The sequence below is a fragment of the Canis aureus genome, chromosome 33 (genome assembly GCF_053574225.1).
Source record: "Canis aureus isolate CA01 chromosome 33, VMU_Caureus_v.1.0, whole genome shotgun sequence".
Taxonomy (NCBI): domain Eukaryota; kingdom Metazoa; phylum Chordata; class Mammalia; order Carnivora; family Canidae; genus Canis; species Canis aureus.
Genome location: NC_135643.1, coordinates 11,211,515 through 11,233,238, shown reverse-complemented (window position 1 = coordinate 11,233,238; position 21,724 = coordinate 11,211,515). Strand labels below are relative to the sequence as shown.

The following is a 21,724-nucleotide window of genomic DNA, read 5'->3' as shown; positions in this document are numbered from 1 at the left end:
CTCTATGGTATGCCTATGTCCCACTGCTCCACTGGCTACATAATTAAGCTAATCTTGTCTGCCTAGCTTCCTGTTCCCTTACTTAGAATGAGTCTTCCCAAAAACTCCTTGGCTCCTTCTAAAGGGCCCACCCACTCATCTCTCAATATACGTCCAAATTTTTTTCAATGGTGCATGAAAGTAAATTCAAACTGAACCCACAGAACAGAGATTAGAATTTAATTGCAAATACATTTGTGATTTGTTACATTTGTTTTTGCAGATTTGTTCATGTAAGCATTAAAGAATAAAACCAAACTATCACTAAGCATTTGTTACTGTCTTATAGAATTTATTTTATTTAATTGGACTTTAGCCTTTTTCTATTGCCTATCCACCCAGGGTGTTGTAGGAACCAGCAAAAAGAAATGTGATATTGGGGGCACCTCAGTGGCTCAGTCCATTAAGCATCTGCCTTCAGGTTGGTTCATGATCCCAGGGTCCTGGGATTGTGCCCTGCATGGACTCCCTCTTCGGTGACAAGTCTGTTTCTTCCTTTTCCTCTGCCCCTTCGCCTACTTGTGCCTGCTTGTGCGCTCTCTCTCTCTCTATCAAATAAATAAATAAAATAATTTTTTAATTAAAAAAAGGAAATGTAAAAAATAAATAAAATTTTAAAACATAAAAAAATGTGGTATTGCAAGGATGCTGTAAGGGTACTTTTGAGGCTTTACATAGTATCTCATATGTTTTATTCTGAAATTATTTTACAATATGAATTTTAACACTAATCATATTTTCTTCCTTCTTTTGGGTGCCTAGTTTAGTGGCTTGAATTGTGTGCCTCAAAAAAATATGTTCAAGTCTCAACATCTGGTGCCTGTGAATGGGACCTTATTTGGAAATAAGGTCTTTGCGGATGTAATTAAGATGAAGTCATACTGGATTTGTATTGGCCTTGGATCCAATGACTGGCATCCCTTTTTTTAAATTTATTTATTCATGAGAGAGACAGAGAGAGAGGCAGAGACGTAAGCAGAGGGAAAAGCAGGCTCCCTGCAGAGAGCCGGATGTGGGACTCAATTCCGGGACTCTGGGATCATGCTCTGAGCCAAAGGCAGACGCTCAACCGTTGAGCAACCCAGGTGTCCCCAGTGACTGGCATCCTTATAAGAAAATAGGACACACAGCGATTTGGAGGAGACACACAGGAACAAAGGTCATGTGAAGATGAATGCACAGATTGGTATAATGTTGCTGCAAGCCAAGGAATGCCACGAGTTTCTGGGAGCCATTAGAAGCAAGGAAGAGGCCGGACACCTGGGTGGCTGCCCTGGGCCAAAGGCAGGTGCTAAACCGCTGAGCCACCCAGGAATCCCCTAGTAATAACTTTCAAAACAAAACAAAAAAATAAAAAATAAAAAAATGAAAGGAGAAAGACTGGTTAGAGGGAGATGAATTTTATAGGTCAGTCTAAGAAGTCTGGCTTTTGTTTCTTAGGTAAAAGGGAGCTCTGGAAGGTTTTCCTATTGAAGGTTAGGAAGAAGAAGAAGGAATGAACATAAAATATTGTATGTAAGGGGTGCCTGGCTGGTTCAGTGGGTGAAGCACGTGATTCTTGATCTCAGGGTTGTGAGTTCAAGCCCCATATTGGTTGCAGAGTTACTTAAAATCTTTTAAAAAACCCTGTTTTTTAACAGGGTTAAAAAGAAGAAGGGAAGAAGAACAGGGAAGAAGATTCTGGGATCTTGGGGTCCCAGAATCGAGTCCCACATCAGGTTCCCTGTATGGAGCCTGCTTCTCTCTCTGCCTGTGTCTCTGCCTTTCTCTCTGTGTCTCTCATGAATAAATAAATAAATTCTTTAAAAAAAAAAAAAAAGAAAGAAAGTTACTACTAGAAAAATAGTTAATTACATTAACCACATTATATTTAGCAAAATATTATGCATATTTTTGTACTCTCTTATTAATTGTTTCCATAAGTCAGGCCTCTGCTTAAAACCAACTGGGGAGTATCTGACTAAGCCACAGAAGAACCAGGCTAGCCTAGGAAAGGATGGCTGGACTAAAGTCCTGTAAGAACCCATCATCAGAAATTGACCCAGTGGGTTGATGACTGAGACAGAGCTGAGAGATCTTAAAAGGTTCAGGGCCAGGATATGATGCTGGGAGGTGGGGGAGATTGCATGAGTAGAAGTCAGTAGCTAAGCCAGAACTGAGAAATAAGTGTGGATCCCGGTGTAAGACCCACAAGGAATTAAATATCAAGGTATGACAGATAATGAGATGTTATTGATTGAACTGTATCTCCCCCCAACCCCCCCAAAATTCATATGTTGAAGCCCTAACCCCTAATGTAACTGAATGTGGAGATAGAGCCCTTAAAGAGGTATTTTGGGTTAAATGCGGTCATAAGGGTGGGGCTCTAATCCAATATGACTGGTGTTCTTTTAAGAAAAGGAAAAGACACCGGGAATGTATGAGCATAGAGAAAATTCCATGTGAGGACATAGCGAGTAGATAGACATCTACAAGAAGAGAGAAGCCTCAGGAGAAACCAGCCCAGCTAGCACCTTGATCCTGGACTTTCAGCCTCCAGAACTGTGAGAAAATAAATTTGTTTTAGGTAAGTAAGCCACCCATTCTGTAGCATTTTGTTAATGATAGCCCTAGCAAACTAATACATAGCATAGCAAGGAGGAAGGTCCCACAGGCCAAGCCCTGGACAAGATAATTATTGAAACTGCTTTTACCGCACGTTTCCTTCATCCATACTCCCTTCCTACCTGTAGCTCTCCACTATTTCAAGGAAATCATGCCCCTTCTGATAATGAGTATATATATGTCTTGTGTCTTAAGACTCCTAATAGGCAAGAACTATGACATTTCTCTCATATCACCCAGAGATTTGTGCTATGTATAACAAAAAGGCTTATTCAGTGCTTGAGGATTGATTAATGTGTTCTCTGTGTTTACCTAAATCAGAGGTTCTTAACTTCATGGAACCCCTGAGTGAGGGGGTAATTTATGGACTTTAGATGGACTTTAGGAGCTTTCCCACAGCTTTTGTCAGATTCTTAAAAGGAATCCTAGCCCTCAAGGGTTAAAAAAAATACTTCATCTTTGATATTGGCTTTTGTTAGATCCTTTTGACCAATGCTGATGTTATGTGGGTCAGTTCATATGCAGTAATGTAATAAGCACTTTATTTGTCAGGGTTCTCCAATCACATTTGGACACTGGGTAAGTTTCTAAATCTGATCTGTAGCTCCATCTGTTAGGTAGTTATTATAGGTTTATTGTCCTCAGCTTCATGAGCTGTAAACTATTTTAGAAATGACAGCCTTAGAAACAATAAGAGTTTGGATATCTGCCCATGAACATTCCCAAAATAAAACCATACTTAAAAGACATTGTAGATTAAAGTTTTTTTAATTTTAAAAAAATGGTTATCTAGTTATAAGAAATACAGTAGATCTTTTTAATCATATTATAGGTCAATAAGATCCAGAGAAAACACCAAATATAACAGTCAAAATTCTCTAGCTTTACCACCTACAAATGAACTGTGTAGTTACATATTTACTTTTAAGAGATAAATCATATACTTTACTTAAAAGATAAATTCAGTTTGCTTTAACCAAGTTATTTCTATGTCAATGTAAATTTCCATAAGAAATTTCACTCAATGTCATAGACACATAAAATACCAATTTTAGTATTAGAATATTTTGTTGGTCAAGTCTTTTTTTCCATAGTCCTCCAGCTAAAACTTTCTCTACATTTTCATTGAATTAATGTGATTACCTGAAATTGGTCTCATAACGCTATCTTGAGATAAATGAGGAATATGGTTAGAATAAGAAGTCAGTATTTCAGGTTCCAGAGAAAATCCATAGCCAAACCAGGCAAAATCTTCAGAAATGCTTGTCCTACATCCCCTGCAATAGTACCACCATACCTGTGGCCCTCAGAAGCTGTCAGAAAAATGGTGCCTGTGTGCCCTGCACTTCTCAGACCTAGATGTGCACAGACACAGAGGAGAAGCAAAGTCAAACACAGCCCACTCCTTTGATCCTGCCTCTGAGGAGATGGTGCACACCCTGGACCTTGGCTAAGGAAAAACATCCCATTGTCTGGGGCAAAAGGACATCACGTCATTCCATCCTGTGCCTGGAAAGACCGTTCAGAACAAGTAATCCTGATTCTGGAGATGTGAGACAGTTCCCAGCTGCACTGTGACTTGTTTTCTGTTCCTAGGCAAATTGCCCAGTTTCCTCTGCTTCCAAATTTCCCCAACTGCAAAATAGAGATAATTATTGTTACCTTTCTCTTGTGGTGTTCTGACAAATAAATAGGGTGTTTCTAACATGGTTGGGTACAATTGTCTAAGGACATACTTGCCTAAAACTATAGGTGGAGGTTTTGTTTATTTTGATTGTTGTTATTTTGCTTTGGGCCTGACTTTGGCATAAGTGTAGAAAATCTAAATTAAATTATAAGCATTCATCTAATCTCAGTGGAGCATTTACAGTCAACAAAGCGCTGTGCCAGGCAGAAGGAGCACATCGTTACCCTCAAGCAACTCAGAACTCCCTCAGAAGGAGGTATTATATATAGCCTGGAGGTCGAGCAACATAAGCATAGCAGTTGACCAAGATAGCTAGGTTGGAATCCCACTCTATAACTTATGAGCTAGAGACCCTGGAAAAATCACTCAGCTTTATTAAGCCTTGATTTCCTCATGCGTATCACAGTAGCTACCATTCGAGGGCCTGCTGGTGACAGGAGATGTTCTGTGCACTTGCATTCACATGAAACCCAGAACAACTGCCTGAGATAGATATTGTTATCATCTCCATATTTGTATCCCCATCTTATAGATAAGGATACTGAAGCTTAGAGAGGTTACATCATTTGTCCCAGGTTATACAGTTAGGAAGTGGTGAAATTAGGACGCAAACCCAAGGTATGTGGCCTCAAAGCGTGCAGCCCTTACCACTTACACTATATACCCTCCAATGGGAACATAGTTCTACTCAGCTCATACAGACTTGTGAGGATCAACTGAAGTCATGCATAAAAAACTGTTAGCACGGTGTCCGACACATAATAAATGTACAATGAATGTGGAAGTAGCAGTAGAACAGATTAGACACGTATATAAATAACCAAAATGCCAAGTCAAAAATAAATGCGTAACACCAGTGTGTTTCATAAGAAAACTTGTTCTCATAGACCAGGTTATACAGGGGGTTCAGTTAAGGAGTTGTGATGGGAGAATAATAGTTTGTGAACTGCAACATTTCTACATCGGCATCTGAGGGATCTATAGTATGAATGAGTGATGCTTCATATATACATAAGTTTCTGAAGGTCATTTAGGGAATGTTTAAAGTATCTGAGGTACCCTGCCCTTACTACTCAATTTACTAAAATTGAGACTGTACTCACAAGAACAATTTCCAATTAAGCAAGTAAAAATGCGTCTGCTGCAATTATTCTCTTCCCTTCCTTCACCCCCACTTTCCAATTTCCTTTAATAAGAAACAACAGTGGAGTTTCTTTTCAGAGCCTTAAAATAAAACCCCCCAAAAAAGGGATCCTGCTTGCTTTAGAGTTGTTTGAAAAAGGGAAAAAAATGCATAAAGAACCACGTGCTTATGTTCTGGCCAAGTTATTAGCCTCTGAGAACAAGAGCTAGAGGAGAGGACTGTTAACTCCATCGTCTCAGGCAGAATGAGCTCTTTCCCTGTTGGCTTGCGCTGCCTGGAAAGCATCTCGCGCCCTCCGAGAGGCCAGCCTGCTGGAGAACTGCAGGAATCTGCAACAAAAACGATGACAGCCTGAAATACACCCCGGTGCCAACCTCCACATTTGTCTGTCACCTCAGACCCTGACTAGTTGACAGAGCAGCAGAATTTCAACTCCAACAGACTCGAATGTGTTTCTGGGCAGAGAAGCAGAGCTAAAGAGGGAAGAGATTTTTTTAAAGAGTATTGAGTATTTACCAAACTTTTATTTCCTGGCTGTGTGCAAAGAGGGGATCCAACTCCAATTTTGTATCAAGGCTCTGAGTCCAGTCACATACCTGAAGGTAAATTTTAATACATTTACTGTATTATCTAATTGCATTTGTTATACTAATTTGCATGATCTGATGAAGATGTCTAATATTTTTTTTCCTAGTACAAAGCCATTTATTTACCAAAAAAAAATAAAAAAATAAAAAAACAAACCACCACAAACCTTTTGTGTGATTTACAGAAAAGCTACTTAATAGGAAAGTTTAACCGTCATATTCATGTTTCCTTTTCTTTTCCAAGATGAAATAGTAAGTAGTAATAAATGATGGTTTTTAATGTAGACCACGAATACAAATGTAGAACTGTTGTCGGCCTAATTAGCATTCAGATCTTGGTGAAGTCTGAATCCAGAATGGGTTTTATAGAAATATTTAACTACATATATTAAATCATCAGGGAAATAGGTTTAAAAAAAATAAATTTTCAAATCAAAGTGTTTTCCGTGTTTAAATTACCTAAAATTATCTTATCACCATCATTGTCCTAGTCTGTACCTAACAGCAATGTAGAAGTGGAACATTTTGCTTTTCCAAAAGATTAGGAAAATTATACTACTATAATCTTTGATTATGTTTTAGTTATTATAACCATTATTCCTTTCCTAACTCCCTTTTGTACTTTTATTACTAATTGTTGTCTCCTTCTACCATTTCTTAAGATGCACACGCAGAAAATTTCTCTAATTCCTAATGATGTCTTATTTGGGGAGGGAAAGGGGAGACAGAGAAACTAAAGAGCTAAGGAGATTATAACAACTCCTATACTGTAAGGTACTATCATTTCTGGTTCTACCAAAATAAAACAATAATGCAAGTCATGCTCACTCATTCCTCCTAGATATTAGAGGTCCCCCTGCAGGAGAAAACCATGCTTTCAGCTGCAGACTGATGCTGTTAATACTCTAACCAAGAAGTATTGCGGAAAGAGTATCTCTTTCACTGCCTTCAATCTACAAAGAGGTTAAGTATGTCACCTTGGCATTGTATCTGAGCTTTTCCCTGGCCCATGGCCTAAGTACACTGAATAGAAATGTTTCCTCAATCCAACTAAGCAGAAATATTTTAAAAATCCCCCCCTTTCTCTAGGATACCAACTTTTTTTTCAGTTCAGAGCTTATTCACCGAAACTTTGATGGTAATGACTATTGTTAACTATGACTATTTAAAAGAAAAGGGCACCCCTCTTAGGAAAGATTTAAGTTTTTATTTCTGTTCATTCAACAACATCTAGCAAAGCAGTACAGTCTGTTTCATCCAGTTACCATCCAGTCAACTAATGCTGCTCTCCACAGTTTTGAAAAGAATATGTACATGTTATTAATGAATCATGCTTTTTTTTTTTCTTTTATGGAATTTCTGTACAGCCATTCAGAAATTACTGAGAGTTCCTTTCCAGGTCTTTTGGGATTCAATTCCCAATACTTTCCCATGGGCAGCTCCACTTATCAACTACATAAAAATTAAAGGTGATGACAGAAAGGAAGTGAACGGCCATGTATCTAGACAATGCCCAACCATTATTCATTTCATTTCCCTTTGACAGCTTGTCATTTTTACTCCATTAATTTGTAACCGTAGATCAGCATTGCTGTTTTAGTTAAGTTTAGCACAACGTCCAGAACATGTTAGGGATCTTTTTTCCACCAAGAGGAACAAAAACAACTACTGTTGAAAGATTTCAGGTGCCCTTTTCCCCTCACATATCCTTCTGGAACAACTTTCAGTGAAGGAGAAGGGGGCCCATAAACCCAAGAGAACTTCCCCAGTAGGCTTGGCAGTCCAAGAGATGCCAGAGAAACCGGGGTCTCGTTCATATGACCTACAGGGCCTCTTCCACCAAAGGCTGAGCTTGCTGTGGTAGTGCCAGCTGGGGCCAGCCTGGTTTTTGTCTTGGGTATCAGAATATGGACAGAACAGAGCGTGTGGTCTTGAGTGTAAGGAGATGGTGTAAGAAAGTGAGTGAGATCATGAGCACTGGAAACATCCAGATCTGGTTTATATCTGGACTTTACCAGGCTCTGTGACTTTGGGCAAATGACTCTTTGAGCCTCAGTCGCAGAAATGAGAATCATAAAATTAGGTGCCACCTCAGAAATTTGTGGTGATATTAAGTCAAGAAAACAGCTATCCCTGGTGCATATGAAGTAATCAATCAATCACAGCTAATATGAAAACACTACCCTACTGATATGTCCCAACTAGAACTCTGTAAGAAGGGAATACGCTGTAGGTTTTCCCTCAAGGCCTTAGTTTATCCATCTATTAAGCAAGTAGTGGTAATAATACCCTCAGATGTGGCTGTCGGTGGAATTAAATGAGATGGTTTTTGGTATTTATTTATTTATTTGTTTATTTATGAGAGACACAGAGAGAGAGGCAGAGACATAGGCAGAGGGAGAAACAGGTCCTGTGGGGAGCCTGATGCGGGACTTGATCCCAGGATCCTGTAATCATGACCTGAGCCAAAGTCAGACGCTTACCACTGAGCCACCTCGGTGCCCACATGAGATGTTTTTTAAATACCAAGTATAGCATCTGACAGAGTGGCATGCCATGAGAAAGTATTTGGTTATGCACTGGAAATTATTTTTCTGGTAACAAATTTGGGGATCAGGAGTAAATATTCTTTGAATTGTCTTTTTTTATCCAAAGAAATGGAAAAATACATCTGACTCTACTCTGCTCCCCAGGGGGCCTCAACATGAGGTATTTATTACTGTGAGTCTTTTACTCCTTCATCAATTAGTTGCCTCTTAATGGCCAAGTCAGATGAAACCAAAGGGAGTTTTCTGTCTCAGATTGCCATTAAGAGAGAGAGACGAAATGCTGCTTTGCAGTCAATTCTGTTTTATTGGCCTAGTTGGACAGGGGAGAAGGTCCCCAGCATTTCTCCTTTCTTATCTTTTCTAAAGGCAAGAATAGGGGTTTTGACTTGCTTTGGGAGTATTTTTTTCCTTTCTAACTGAAATTCAAATGAAAGGGTTTGGGCTTTGTTTTTTGTTTTTGTAAACCTCTCCCCTACTCTCCTGGCATTGAAATGTCAGCTGCTTTTTCTGGCTACATGTAGCAGGAGCAGCCTGTCGTCATAGCAATGAAAGGGTATAGAGAGACTCGAGTTTCATGACCCACTCTGTGAAATAACTCTTAGTCTGCTCTAAAATCCTTCTTTAGAAATGAAGTCTCCAGTCCTGGCTTGTTTCCTTCCTATTATGCAACCAACTTATGTACACCAACTGCAGTAGCTAAATGTTTCCTTTAGAGATTCAATGAATAGATGTTAAGAAAATGAACAGAAAGCTACTAAAACAGTGACCAGTTTACTCGGGAGTGCAGGGGGAAAACAACTGAGAAGGCAAAGAAAGAAAGATAGAAATAACCTCCCTTCATAGCACATACCGCACAACCCAGAATAAATCCTTTCTCAAAGTTCCCACTGGCTCCTCCCATCTTCACCATGCACCGCAGTGTCGTGGTTATCCAGGGGGATTCTGGGGCAGGCTGCCTGGACTCACATCCTGGAACTCTCTCGGTTCTCTCTCGGTTTTTGTCTTACCCACTCCTTGCCTCTGTCCTCTCATATGTAAAATAGAGATAGTAATAGTCATAAAACTGTTATGGGAATTGAGTGAGACAGTGCATATAAGGCTCTTATTACAGTATCTGACCAGTGGCCAACGGTGACTATTAGGCTTGCCAGGCCTCAATTTCCCCTATTTGTTAAATGAGGATAACAGCTAATTCATAAGATCATTGTAGGATTAACGGAAATAATGTGTGTAAGTGCTAATAAGTAGTAGTTCTTTTAATACCGTTCATCATTATGTCTAACTTTGATGGAAATAGCTTTTTTTGAATTTGGAATATCCCAGTGAGTGAACTAATGAATACAGTCCTCGGAATTATCATGGTATAAATGTGAACCACTGAATTTCAAAAAAGAGAAGAAATAGGGTTTTTACATTTTTAAAGAATAAAGAAAATTCTCATCTTGGTTAATGATAAAAAGTTATCTTATCTTTCATTAAGATGCTTTATGTGAAAATTTGTTTTAGTTTCTTCAGTGTTGTCCATGCCATGCAATTATGTAACTAATTAACCTTATGTCTCAAACTCATGTATTCAATGTTCTGTACCTGAAAAATGCCAGAGATGCTGCAGGAGGAGCGGGGCTGTGCTCTGGTGGCTCTTACTGCGTAGTTAGGGAGATTGTTATTAAACAGATCATCACATTAATAAAAAGTGCTTATGCCCAAACACAAGGTGACCTCGATTACAAAGCCATCTTTATTTTTCTAATGAAAAGATCCTCAGCCAAAGTCTTTGGCTAACCTATGCACAAATGGATAGTTTATTGTAATGTGTACTCAGGATGCCTAAGATCGACTCACTGAATCGATCAGTGAGGGATAGCAATAAAGAAGTTTCCAAAGAATTTTTACACATTAAAGTAGACTTACAGGATCCCGGGAGTCAGGCTAAGATTGCCTTTTGCACTAACCTCAAGGCAGCTGAGTTCCTAGAGGAATGAATGTCACTCTGCCTGTTTCAAGAACTTGTCAATGGGCTGTAAGTAGTAAGGAAATTTAATTTCTCTTTTGTCTTTGTTTCCCACATCACAAGGACTTACTTGAAACCACCTGAGTCTATAAAGTGTGGTTTTTCTGAAACTGTGCAATTCCAACACTTGAGATAATGAAGGCGTATCTCAAGAATAATTACTAAATCTGCTTGAAATATCTTCATCTCCGTTTTTATTGTCAAGATGACCATCTTGGGGTACCTGGGTGGCTCAGTGGTTGAGCATCTGCCTTCGGCTCAGGTCATGATCTGAGGATCCTGGGATCCAGTTCCACATCAGGCTCCCCTCAGGGAGCCTGCTTCTCCCTCTGCTTATGTCTCTGCCTCTCTCGCTCTCTCTCTCTCTCATGAATAAATAAATAAAATCTTAAAAAAAAAAAAGATGACCATCTTAAGCATGACAAAAATAAGTATTGCTTGGAATCATTTTAGGCTGTTTTCTTGAAATGAAATTTTATTTTTTTTTATTTTATTGTTCAAAATTGTTCAAAATTATTTTATTGTTCAAAATTAAGTCATTGAGACAATGGTCTTTAATGTGAGAGATTTCAGAAGCACTAGAATATAAGGCAAGCCGCTCCTTTTCATAGCATAATTTTGGGGGCTGAAAAATTCACAGTATATTTGAATATGTATTATATAAAATTATATACTAAAGTAAATGTTAAGAGGGCAAAGCACCTTTGTTCTAAGAAAGTATATAAGGAGTCTGATCCCTGCCGAAGGTCAGTGATGGCTTTGATTTGAAGCTAAATCAATGTTACTCTCTGGTGTGTGTGTGTGTGTGTGTGTGTGTGTGTGTGTGTGTGTGTTGGGTGGTGGTGGTTGGGGTGAGTCGGTGCTGGCAAGAGAATTCTGAGTGTCACACATTGTACAAAGACCCTGTAGCAGGTGGGATCATGGGCTCTTTGAGGAACATTGAGAGCAAAGAGCAGAACAATGGGAGATGCAAATCCTAAGCAACTCTCCCCACAATGCCCTCTTCTTTGAGCACGAAGTGTTTATCCTCTGCTTGATTCACGTTTAATGTGTATCTTTAACATCTCTAGCAAATGCTGGTTAGACTCAGTGCCCCAACTGGCATTAACCATGTTTATCCCTCACTCAGCCTCACATGGTAGTAGGTTCAGTTAGGAAGAATGACAGCCAGTTGAAGGTCAGAGTTCCAGAAGGTCTGTATCCTTCACAGGACTGGGACACCTTGATGTCAGATGGTGACTCAGCTGAGAACTCAAAATAGAAGAGCATCTTTTTTAATCCTTCAGGGTAACTGTAAAGTCAAGCTACAGAGCTCTCCCAAGAGACTCATTAACACTTTAAAAGCCCTGAAACATCACTGTTAACTCTGGATCAGGTAACAATAAGCATACATCAACCGAAATGTGACTAAAAGGTTGCCTCTCTAATAACAAAGCCTTTGGCTATCACGTAAAGACAGAGTGAAGGAAAATGGTCTGTTTGAGTTTGATTATGAAATACCTATGATAATCATTTTGTTGACTGCATTTCTCTGAAAGGAAATTTTTCCATAGTTATAATAATTACTAAAAATAGCAGCCTACAGTCTTCCTCTGATATAAATGAATTCAGCAGAGGATATACCTAACCTTATTTAGAAGCATGGAAGTACATGGTCAAGAAATGATATGCCAATAGTAAGAAGAAAAATAAAATAGAGCAAACAGTCGGTGCAAATTTCTCTTTTTTCTAGGGTATATGGTGTATCTTTCTCAGTTTGTTGGACTTTAGACAAGGTGAGATGAACAGAGCAATAGTCGTAACCTGCGTTGAAAACCAAAAACATTAAAGGAAGGTTTGTTTAGTTTCCTTGGCCTAGAAGGAAGGGGGAGGACTTGTAAGTTTGGCTGAGGCTGCCTCTGAAGGAGCCAACATCTAAGGGGAGAGGGGGCAGTTCAGCTGCCTGGGGGACTCCAGGCAACAAGACGGAAATCCACTTCAAACAATAACTGCCAGCACTAAAATTTCCAAGGAGTTATTTACGTAGCCAATAGAAGAGCTGGAAAACAAAAGACTCCAAGCCTGTTCCTCCCTTTAGAGGAATGGGTAACTCTGTTTGCTCTAGTTCAGTGGTCAGACAGCTTGTTAATGCTTAAAAGAGAAGGGAGATAAAAAGAGAGAAGAGGTATAGTGACCTAAGAAGTGCCCAGTGGAGCGAGATGGTTAGAATAAGTAGATTAAAGCGACAAGAGGACACGCAGAACTCCAAAAATAAAAATCCTCTTTTTAAGTTTAAATTAGTGCTTCAAATTAATAAAGTGAACAAATGTCCTACGAAACTTCAGAAACTGAAAAGAAATCCAATACAAAAGTCTACTCTGACCCAATCGAATTCTAATTTAGTCTTCCAGAAAATATCCTAGAAACTGAAATGCAACCAATTACAAATAAGGACTCAAAATGAATCAGAGTACCCAAAATATATTCTGGTAGTTTGTGTAAGTCCACTCCTAAATCTGGATCGATAATGATGCTCTAAGGAGTGCCAAACTTTAGGCTCTCTTCCCTTCTCTACGATACAGAAATTTCAGGAGAGAGAGAGAGAGAGACCAAAAGTCAGAGGGTTCCTTTCAGAAACGTTTCCTACCAAAGCAACATCCAAACCATATTTAGGTATTACATGCACGGCTTTCCACCCTCCATCTGAAGGACGAGCCACTGGTCATAGAGGCCAGAGTGGACGTAGCTCCATCAATCAGGGGTGGCTGACACAGGCATAGCTTATTTTGCCTGCCTTTCAGTCCAATCCCTTTGGGCTCAGCTGGGCTCCCTTCCCAGCTAGAGGAAAGGATATCCAGGCCCCTTTCCTTGTTTTTCCAGGGACAGAGCTTGTAGACCTGCTGAGAAATCTAATTACAACCTCCTTTCATGCTAAAATCCAATTACAACCTCTCCCAGGGTGAAAGCCAATCCTTTTGATAAAAAGGAAGCCAAACAAAGAGGCTTCAGGCAGGGGGTGTGCCTGTGTTCGGCCTTCCCTTAGGCAACTATGCAGAAAGGTTGCAGTGACCTTCTCCTGCCTTGAGTAGGAACAGTGGCCATAACCTATTACTACTCCCATCCTCATAAGAAGGAAAAATATTTTCATATCTGATGCTGGAGTTTCTGGGGATTTTTTCAAGCATCCATTAGCTGGGCAAAGCAAATTTTGAGCCACTCTCCACACACACGTTTTCGATTGACCAAGATGACTTTTTTTTAAATCAAATTTGGAATATGTTAAACAAGAAAAAAGTGAGTTATTAAATCCAATATCCTTCTATACTCTATTCCTGACGTCTTTGATGTCCTGTGCCACCCATTCAGCTACCCATTCATTTGAGGATAATGAATTCATTTGAGGAAACTGCAGTGTTCCTTGAAAAAGGGTCACCCCAAATTCTTGAAACCTAAATAAGATAAACAGAGACAGTTCTCAAAATAGCCATTTATGGAAACAACATGTTTTCCGAATACCTGGCATAAGTGTATAGTTGCTGAAACAATAAAATTCTAACCACATTCTAATCAAATATCTATCACTTCTACATAACCACTGTAGTCATAGAATATGTATAAAATCCAGATTTGCAGTTTAGCAAAAAAAAAAAAAATGGACAAAATTTTTAGAAAGAGCATCCAGTTATCTTTTTTTTTTAAGATTTATTTACTTATTTATTTATTTGTGATAGACACACAGAGAGAGAGAGAGGCAGAGACACAGGAGGAGGGAGAAGCAGGCTCCATGCAAGGAGCCCGACATGGGACTCGATCCCAGGACTCCAGTATCGCGCTCTGGGCCAAAGGCAGGCACTAAACCACTGAGCCACTGGGGACCCCCAACATCCAGTTATCTAATAAGTTTTTAATTGGATATGAGCAGAACATTTTTGTTGTTTTTTTTTATAGGATAAAGTTTACCCTAGGTTCAAAATGGTGTGTTACACCCATAAAGTTAATATAAATATATAAATAAGAATAAGATCAACCATTTAATGACTCTCAAATACCTCCAAAAGCAAAACATTTTTACATACTTGACTCAACTTCCATTACCTAATCATCTATATAATATGATAGCAACCCAGTCACAAAGATGACTGAAATTTACAAAAGTCAGAAGAATTGACCCTGATTGTAGGTCAATGAAAACCTGTAACTAGTTTAAGACACCGTGTTTGCTCAGGTCTTCATGCTCTCTTAGCCCACTGGAATCATTTTTAACTCTCAAGCCATTAGTTCAGAGGGTTTCCTCAACCTTTTATTGGGAACCAAACAACTCTGAACGAACTCTAAATTCATGCAGCATTCTATTGGAATTCAGTAGAATCAAATATATAGGTAAAGGAAGATACTAGAAGCTTTTGTTTTAAACTGGGAAGACTTCCGGTTTAAACCTTGGTACTCCCAGTGATCTTGCATTTAATAGCTTCTTAGATAGGTATGGAGGTATGGGAGGAGTATGGCATTAGCTCACTGACAAAAGAAAAGAAAATAACAACAACAGCTGATTGATGTTGCTTTGTAATCTGAAAACAATTTAAAATGATTTCAAAAGCAAATGCTTTCTTATAATTTGAAAAATACTCTGGTAGGAACATTGAAGTTTACTATAGTCTGAGCTGTGGATATGATTAACTTCTTTTCTTTTCCCAAAAGGTGACAGACAAAAATCTAGCCCATACCTATTCCATATTTGGTTCTTTGGTTGTTTTTTTTTTTTTTTGTATATTTCTTTATTGGAGTTCGATTTGCCAACATATGGTATAACACCCAGTGCCTGTCACCCAATCACCCCATCCCCCCGCCCCCAAATCCTCTGTATTGGATGGTGGCCACAATAAGGTCTCCTGATGTAGTCATGGCTGGAGGTAGCTGACTTACCTCACACTTCCCAGCATCTTGATAACAGGGCTAATAATGCCTAGAGATCCATAGCATAGTTATTGAATATGGTATGTACATTTTAGTGCCATGAAACTATCAAAAATAGTCTTTGTCCAAAAAGAATTAGCAGATTCCCTTATACAGTATCATTCATCCAGAGTACAACTTTGTTTTAATGTGGCTCATTAGACCACTCTTGATTAGGCAAATCTCCACGTGTTCAGTAGTTTTAGAACAGTTTACAATGTTTAGTCAGACTGAGCTAATGAGTTGGATTTCCTTTGGTATAGACTGCAAAATGGAGGGGAGAGAAACAGAGACAGTAATTTACTTCCTGAGGTTCCAGATTAATCTTGGTGTCATAACATTCTAGAGAGTGCATGAAAAGCAAAATGAGAGAGTACTTTAAAGTGAAAAAAGCCATGTTCTAACACAAAATACTCCCATAGTTTGCCCATATTTCTTTCTAAAATTCTTCAGTTCACCCTTCAGATCTTATGATTAAATCAGCAAAATCATCTTTATTGAGTGCTAATCCATATTTGAATACCTTGTAGCTTTGGATTCTCTCCAAAGTGAGGACTGCTGTGTCCCATTTAAAAAGAAAAATGTCAGGCAGCCCCTGTAGCTCAGCGGTTTAGCGCTACCTTTGGCCCAGGGCGGGATCCTGGAGACCCAGGATGGAGTCCCACATCAGGCTCCTTGCATGGGACCTGCTTGTGTCTCTGCCTCTGTGTGTGTGTGTGTGTGTGTGTGTGTGTGTGTGTGTCTCACGAATAAATAAATAAAATCTTTAAAAAATAAATTAATTAAATTAAATTTAAAAAGAAAAATGTGTACCAGCTAAGGCAATACAGAAGAGGAAAAACTCTTTCCTCTATCCTCTTAGGTTCAGTATTTGGAGCCTGCAAATTAAACTGACAAAAGACAGGTTAACAGGACAAAAAGGTTTATTCGTATACATGCAGGAACTGGCTCCTTGAATGGTTAAAGTTTAAGGCTTGCATACCTAACTTAGTAGGGGAAAGGAAGGACTAGGGAAAGAAACAGCTTCTGTGGAAAGGACAAAAGATTTCTTTAGGAAAGATAAATGGGCTTTTAAAGCAAACGAGATAAGAGATTTTGTGAAAATGTTTATTTATTCAAGTACAGTGGTCTTTCTTCTTTAGAGCTACAAAATTCCTGAAGAGGAATTTATGGTAGGTTTACTCTCAGTCTCTCTCCTGGGAGTAGAAGGTACCCTGGGAGTAGAAGAGGGAATTTATGGCATTTCTTATTTCTCAGAAGGTTCTGCTTTTAGTCCAATAAGGAAGGCTCCAAGAAGACTTCTTTCTGCATCTGTTGAATCTCAAATATCCTCTGCTTAAAATAACCTTCATACCAACTCAAGGGGTCCAAGTGGGTCCCCACAGCAACTATTAGACAGACCTGAAACAGGGCAGCACTGGGGAACAGGAGGTAGCTTCATTGGCAGAGGATCTGAAAATATTCAAATCCATGTATCCTAAATTTTGAATCAAGTGTTGTTTGTCAAGGTTCCAGCAAGAAAATGATAGATCCAGGCAGAAAAAATTGAATTTGGGGATTTGAGATAATGTATTAAAGGATTATCTATCAAGCTCTGGGCAGGGTATAGAGAAGCCACAAAATCCTCTGAGAACAGGCTAATAAGTAAGCTTGTACATTCCAGGGGAGAGAGGATTTTCCAAACTCAGACAGAAAACACTGCCTAGAGAGGGTCACTGGGGGGAGCTATGGCCTCTAGGAGAGGGCCACAGTCCCAGAGAGGGAGCTAAGAAAATATATACCCTGATTTTACACTCTTCCCTCAAATTTCTCCTGCAGTGTACCCCACTGGCTGAACCCAACAGAAACCATCAGGCAAGAGAGCCTGAAGATGCAATTCACACAGACTCTGGGACAGCTCAGGTTGGAGAGTAGATGTGGTATGGATCTGGAATAGATGGAAGGTTTCTAGATACTCAGTAGGGGTGGGGGAGTAAATCTTTTCCCAGTATGGGAGAAGTAGAATTAACAGCTGTAGACCAGCTGCGTCCTCTCCTTGCTTTAAAGAATCTTCTGGAGCTTCCCCTTGGAAGGCATAAATATGCCTAGGTTTTTCACCCTGTTTTCAAAGAACTGCTCAAACCTCAGCTGTAAAATTCATTAGGGTTATTGTATATCTGCTTCTTTTAGAGAAGGCGGGTAATGTGTAACAATGCACTACTAGGAAAAGCAGTTGTTCTCCCTGCTAATATATAATAATAATAATATTATATAATAATATAATATAACAATAGTGTTGGCCCTCACCAAGGCACATGAGAGGCTTCAACCATGTGCTGAACCCTGGAGGGATTTCTGCTGGAGTAAGTCTTTTCATTAGTGGTTCACACAGGAACTACTCATCAAAGCCCACCATTGTTCCCCAGCAGATCCAACACCATGAGAATGAGGCTACTTGGAACTGTTCTTAGGTATGATTTGCTGTTTTTCTTAATCCTGGAAGAGAACGACCCCAGTGAATAGTCCTTGGTACATTCACAGAGCTGAAAGCACTTGAAATTCCTCTCCCAACTGGCAGAGCTCAACAACAGACTTACTCTATTGACAAAAGAGAGACAATTTCCATTGAATCCAAAGAGGTTTTCTATTGTGCTGGTAGAGTTTAACTAATAAGGGAAATTCAAAGAACAGTCAGAGCAGAAAGCTAAGAACCTGGCATTCAGGGGAAAGAAATTCCAGGGAGGTAGGGAATGAAATAAATTAGGAGATGTAGAGAAAAGAGCTAAAGGCAAAGAAAGAATAGGAGTAATATATCTGATCATATCATGGGCTAGGCTTCAAAAGTTGAATTGTCATGCCATTAATATCATGAAGCAAATCATTCAGGTATTATTATGTCCCACAACATAACAAATGCCACAGGTCTTCAGGCAAGCCATACTCAGGGGTAGATTCAGAATTTGTAAACCAAAAGTTTACTGTATGTATGGGGCCTTCTTTTTTTAAATAGAAAAATCAAAATTAGGTACAGGGCTTTGTAAGGAATGAGGAGCTCTAAAGCTTAAGCTTCTTAGCTTTGTAGTACATCTACCTCTGACTATATATACTCAAGTATCTGTTGCCCCAAAGAATATGCAAAAAGATGGGAGGAGAAAAAAATAAATGTAAATATGAGAAAACCCTGCAGACACAGAAAAAGAGGAAATAAAAGAACAGATACCACATTATGATTTGAACAAAAAAAAAAAAAAAACATATAGGGCCAAAATAATTTTTCACACTATACCATTCTCACATAGTTCCAAAAGAAAAGCATTTTTACTATCCTTGATTCAACTTTAGTTACCTAATCATCTATATAATATGATAGGAACCAGTGGGATCATAGCATGAGATTTACAAAAATCAGAAGAATTGACCTTGTCTATAGGTCAGTGAAAACCTGTAACTGACTTTAAGACACCATGTTTGCAGGGTGCCTGGTTGGCTCATTCGATGGACCATGTGACTTTTGATCTTGGCGTTTGAGTTTGAGCCCCATGTTGGGGGTAGAGATTGCCCAAAAATAAAATCTTAAAAAAAAAAAAAAAAAAGGCACCATGTTTGCTCAGATCTTCATACTCTTTTAGTCCATTGTAATCATTTTTAACACAGGCAGTAGTGGAAATTTTCAGAAGGGCTGGCAAATGCCTGAGGGAAAGAACAAAACATTGCCTTCATGGGTCCATCCTATAGAGTTGTGAAATGAGACTCAATGAGATTAGTGAATGGCAAGTCATACAATCAGATGAGGAACCCTAAGAGGAATAATGAAGAGGTGTGGAAACATGGCTATTGCACAGTCTTGCCTAAGATAAGCCTGTGGGATCCTCTAAATATAATTAAAGTAATCCTGTAATTACACATTATAGAAGAGGGAGAATGTACTAATTTCTCCCAAGATGGAGAGACAGAACAATATTTGAGAATGTTCCTGAAAAACAATTCTTTTTGAAATCTTGCATGCTCCTCATTCATGACTGGGCACAGTGGCACAGAACTCAGGAAGCTCTCACTGAATGGATACTCTATGAACTGGAAGTGAGGCTATAGGTAGGAATATGCAGATGGTTCATAGATGAAGTGCTTAGCATAGTACCTGGCATATAGTAAAATCTCAAAAAATACAAGCCATTATATTACCTATTATATATGTTAATGATAAAAACTTACTTTTTCAATAAAACTATAGTTGGATGAAGATAAGTCAAAACTCTAAAGCTTCTTATGAGCGAAACTCCAGAGTCCTAGGCCATCATGTCTATCTAATCATTTGAGCAAGTAACTAAAGCCAGTCCAGATTGAAGTGGCAGAGAATTTTAGACCTCTCAATAGGAGAAGCAGCAAAGAATCTACAGCCATCTGTACTCTCCTATAAGTTTATGTGTGTTAAATAAGAAATGTTACAAATTGTCTCAAGACAGCTACCCAAGCAAGTTGGAATAGAGTTGATTTTTGGGGATGTTTTGGTTCTTAAAGGGGAGACCTGTTTCTGTCATGCCAAATGTTTCATCTGGATGTTTGTTTTGATGCTATGTGGGCTGGCCAGTAGAAGAACTTCAGGCATTTGAAATTTCAAATCCTGGGTTTCTCTCAAAAGACCATTCCTAGCAAATGCAGTCTAGCTCTCATCTTTTAAAACTCCTGATGAGGTTCTCCCAAAAGTTTGGGAACGAGACACTCTAACAGAAGGAAAAGGCTCTCCTCAAAGTTCCCCACCATCTCTCATCTCTAACCTCTCGAGACCCATGAAAAGAAAGAGTGGTACAAAGGAAAGAAAGAACTTAAGAACTCAAAAGAGATGAATTAAAGTCTCTATGAAGTATTAATTATTGGACTGAGTAAGCCATTTTTGCTTTATGAATGTTTCAAAGAAATGATATCTTTCATTTCATTTTTGCAGGTGAAATCACACATGATTATATAATCATATTTGAGTCTCAAAATAACGCTAGAAGATAAATAGAAAAGGTACTATAATTTTTCCTGTTTTGTAGATGAAGAAACCAGTGACTTGACAAAAAGTCTCTTGGCTGGCAAAGACAGTTCAGTTCTGGAACTCAGATCTTCCAACCCTGTTCCAAATGTTCTTTAAGCTATGCTGATGCCTCTGAATAGACTCATCCATTTGGGTAAAATAACATGATCTAATTTCACATCAACACTCCATATTTAAGTCTTCAGACTATTAACTTTGCATTCAAAAATTTGTCTCATTTCTTCATTTTTCACCAAGAGTTTTATTTGTTCTTTTTATGAAAAGAACAATCTGCATTTTGTAGAGCACACACACCAGATTTGAATGTCTCAAAATATATGACTTTTTACTTACCCAAGATTAAATGGTATTCATCATGCTTAGAAAGGACATCATGGGTTTCATTTTCAAAGTACTTTGCAAGCATCAGCTAATTAAGGCTCCCTGTCATCGACACTTGTTTTCAAAATATCTCTCATTTCCCAGGAAAGTTCTCCACTCTGTCTTATTTATACAAATCAGCACATTTGTTCAGGTCTTAAAATAAGCTAAAGGCTGTGAAATTATTTTGATCAGTGTGTGGCAATACAATTAGCTCAGTGAAGCAGAAATGCCCAGTGACTGGTCTGAAGGACAAAGTGGAACACAGCACGAGAACTCAAGCCCTTCTACATTCTGAACACTGGATTTTTCCACAAGGTCCAGGCTTTAAAAGTATAGCACAGTCATCTGCTTTATAAGTGAAAGCTTGAGGTAGTTTCCTACTTGGGTCATTCTAAATGACACAGTCCTATTCTGTCTTTAAATTTTGTTTTTTATTTCAAGATGGAAATAAACATGAGACCCCTAAAAAATAGTTCCATCCTGGACACACTAAATAATCAGGGAACAAACAGGAAATATTGGGTTGACTTTTTCAGACGAATCACCTGCACGATTGGTCACAAACACTATACTTCTTTCAAGCCTTAGAATGTCTTCCTACAGCTATGCCAGGATTCTCAGCATTGTAGTAGCCCCTTTGGGCTAAGACCAATGTGAAGATACCTCTTCCCTGAGACTAGAAAAGCATTAGTCCAGGAATATCCTTATCTCCTAAGTATGGATTAGATGCATATAGAAAACTAGAATTTAAATGTGTGGAATAGAAGACAAGTCTGTTTGAGTTTGTTTTT

The 21,724-nt window shown here is 38.8% G+C and overlaps 1 protein-coding gene across 9 annotated transcripts in view; it reads left to right on the top strand.

The window, feature by feature from the left end:
- Positions 1–2,473: 2,473 nt before the first annotated feature.
- SPARCL1 (SPARC like 1) overlaps positions 2,474–21,724 on the top strand; it is a 60,539-nt gene continuing 41,288 nt past the window's right edge. For 4 of the 9 annotated variants that reach the window (XM_077882809.1, XM_077882810.1, XM_077882808.1 and 1 more), the window contains exon 1: positions 5,676–6,076. The gene's annotated coding sequence lies outside the window, so the exon portion shown is untranslated. Of the gene's footprint in view, positions 2,606–5,674; positions 6,077–6,902; positions 7,030–21,724 lie in introns of those variants that run through there. The other 5 variants (XM_077882815.1, XM_077882813.1, XM_077882812.1 and 2 more) reach the window with 4 other exon arrangements.